The 3,105-nt window shown below is 42.9% G+C and overlaps 1 non-coding gene across 1 annotated transcript; it reads left to right on the top strand.

The window, feature by feature from the left end:
* Window positions 1–1,774: 1,774 nt before the first annotated feature.
* Trnak-uuu (transfer RNA lysine (anticodon UUU)) lies at window positions 1,775–1,847 on the top strand. Its single transcript has one exon. It is a non-coding gene; the product is annotated as a tRNA-Lys (tRNA).
* Window positions 1,848–3,105: the final 1,258 nt, after the last annotated feature.

Below are 3,105 nucleotides of genomic sequence, written 5' to 3'. Positions count from 1 at the left end.
GTGCTGTTAATTTATGCTGATTCATGGACTACCTATCCTGGGGATGCCCAAGATAGGAGCCTGGGATCCTGTTTGTTATTTTAATTTTTGTTTCTCTCGGCTGCAGCCATGGGACATGGGGGATTCCTCCTCGAATTTCCACTCCTCCTCTGACAAATGCCTTAAATATCCCCAGATACCAGCAAATTTGGCCATGTAATGCCTGCTTGGACCACGATATTTCACTGGAATTATCTAATTTCTGCCAGTAAACGGGCAAATGAAAAGAGCTACCTTATCTCTATGCTTTTACCTAAGCTCTGGACCCTCCCTATCTGAATCTTTCTCTCCTGCCCACATGCATTCCTGAACCTGAGGAATCTCTGTCTCCAAAGAACCTTATCATATCTATTCTCTGCTCTGTTCTCTGGTACTGGGCAGGCTTCTAAGCACAGACAGGTCTGGAAGCAGACTAGGATGCATGCAAATAACTTTACAATCAGGACCCACATGGTAATCACAATAATACCGATGGCTCTTTAGCCAGAGATCAGTTAATAGCCTGCCTCCTGGCGGGTCTTCCTAGAGCTATCCTCAAGCCAGCAAACTATCAAAAAAAAAAAAAATCAAGACACAGAATAAAATCTGTCTCTTGTCTACCAAAGCTCCCCGACCTTAGGGCTAAAACTTAAGCATCCAGAGAACAAGGCTCCTGATCCCACAGGTGGAAGTTTCAGCTGTGGCATTTAAGATGTGCCATGGGAGAGATGATAAAGTTGTGAACAGAATTGCCAAATGCTGGCACATGCCATCCAAGGGGCTGCATAAGGACTTCCAGGTCCCTGTTTTAGAAGGCTACAAGGGCTAGTGCATGCCCTGCAGGGCCATCAAATAAGCCTTGTTCAAAGAGCTACCTAAAGAGACAACTGGTCAGCTGACTGCACCTGGGCACAGAGTGGCATGAGTTCAAACAAAGACCTCCAGCAGACCTCCTAGGCTTGCCATGGGAATGCAGGGAACCCAGGATGCAGCATGGAGGTGATCCATTTCCTTCCTGTTGGACTCTGAGTCACTTAACCAGTCCTGAGGGTGTTTTGGGGTCCCACCTATTCTCATATCCCTATTGTCGGGGTAGGGGTACAGCCTTACCCATCTCACCAGACTTAATTATACTTTCAGGGTTACTTAATGGGAAAAGATATTCCAGCTAAGGTAGGAGCTTTCATTTTATTTGCTCCTTCCATGTGCCTGACCCAGACCAGTCAGCAGGGCTTCCCATGCACAGTAACACAGACAGGGCCCTGCTCTCTGCCTTGTCTCCAGTTCCAGGAGAATGAGGTCTCACCACACAAGCTTTTCTCTTCCTGGTTTTCTCTTTTAATTAACTACTCAGCTAATTGTTACAGGATCACCATAGAGTCGGAATCCAAGGACCATCAAGTATATACCAAGTGGTAAGGAAGAGTAACAGTCAAAAGGTATTTATACCCCCAGACCCAAAAGTGTCTGGGCTCTTAAAAAACAAACAAACAAACAAAAAAAAAACAGACTTAATAACCATCTGTTATTGTCAAATGCTCTCAGCAATTGATCACCTGTGTCTCCTGAATGCTAAACTAATAAAGGAAACAGGTGTCTTAAAATAATCTGTCTCTGATAAAGCTTATCTCAGGTAAAAATTAAAAACATGTCCCAATCTCTCTCTCTCTCTCTCTCTCTCTCTCTCTCTCTCTCTCTCTCTCTCTCTCTCATTAACACTAACCAGCAGAGTACTAATCACTAGTACTAGTACTAGGCCTGGATAGCTCAATCGGCAGATCATTAGACTTTTAATCTGAGGGTTCAGGGATCAAGTCCCTGTTCAGGCGCCAGGTATTGGGGACTATGGGGGTCCAGCCCCTAGATAGTCCTCTCCCAGGGTCCGGGAAGAATTTATAACCAGCTGATAATTAATCTTTGATGAAAAGAAATGAATCTATGTACATGAAATTCCTTAGTCCATATACTTTATTATTGTGTCAGTTACAAGCTTATATTCTGCTCTCATATTTAATTCCCTTCTTGCCCAGTTACTCTTTACATTTATCTGTTGTCTCCTCCAGATTCTATCTTAATTCCTTCATCTAGTTCTGCTCCTTCTAGGTTCTCATCCATCTAGTTCTTTCCCATATCAGCTCCTCTCCCATCTCCTTCTCTCTCGTCTTGTTCTTCCTCATCTTCCATCTCGTTCCTCTAGTACTCTTTTCTAGCCCTTCAGTCTAGTTCTTTTCCATCTCACTTTGTTCCTCTCAAGTTCTTACCCATCTAGTTCTTCCATTCTCTTTTCTCTTCTCTGTCCCGTGCCCTGGAAGTCCCAGTATAGAAAGGGAGGCCCTGAGCTAAATTGTATAAAGCTATTACTTAACGTCCACCTGACCTAGGCAGTGCCTCCTTGTGGAATTTACCTTAAGTCAGGTGACTAGCATGTGAACTATTATCACTGTTAGTCCTTGAAGGTGGCTAAGGGAGATATCTGATTCCAGAGAAAGCCTTTCCTGAGTCTGTTCTCCAAATATCTGGAATATGTATGTCCAGAGAGTAATCAGTTCACACTATTAGCCCTTCTTAGAGAAAAGTCAATAGGGAAAACTATGAAGGCACACATGATCTTCATAACAGAATACAGCTGATATATAACAAGCCAAATAACACCAAAAACTCCTTGGAATTTGGCTTCCTCTAGAGGAATTCCCTGATCCCTCCAGGTAGTGACTTTGCCATAACCAACTGAGTTCTTATGATATATTCCTGTGGCCTGCAGCAAATGATCACCAGCCCAAGACTTTAATTTTTCTCATGGCTGCTTCTCAATATGTTCAAATTTTTTTCTAAGCTCCAGAAACCAGCTTAAATCTATCTGGACAAATCAGATCTATTTCAAGATAAGTGCCAAACCCATACCTTCCTGGTGTGAGGACTCCTTCTATCATCCTGGGAACCCCCTAAAGAAAATAGCAGAGCAAACCTCAAGAGAAAAAAAAATTGAAATTATCCCCTGTATCTTATAAGATCACCACGGATTAAATTTTGAATTCAACAACAACAGAGATTTCAGAAAGCCTACAGTCTCATGGAAACTAAACAATG

Source organism: Peromyscus eremicus, chromosome 5, assembly GCF_949786415.1.
Source record: "Peromyscus eremicus chromosome 5, PerEre_H2_v1, whole genome shotgun sequence".
Taxonomy (NCBI): domain Eukaryota; kingdom Metazoa; phylum Chordata; class Mammalia; order Rodentia; family Cricetidae; genus Peromyscus; species Peromyscus eremicus.
This window is presented reverse-complemented; position numbering and strand designations above follow the sequence as displayed.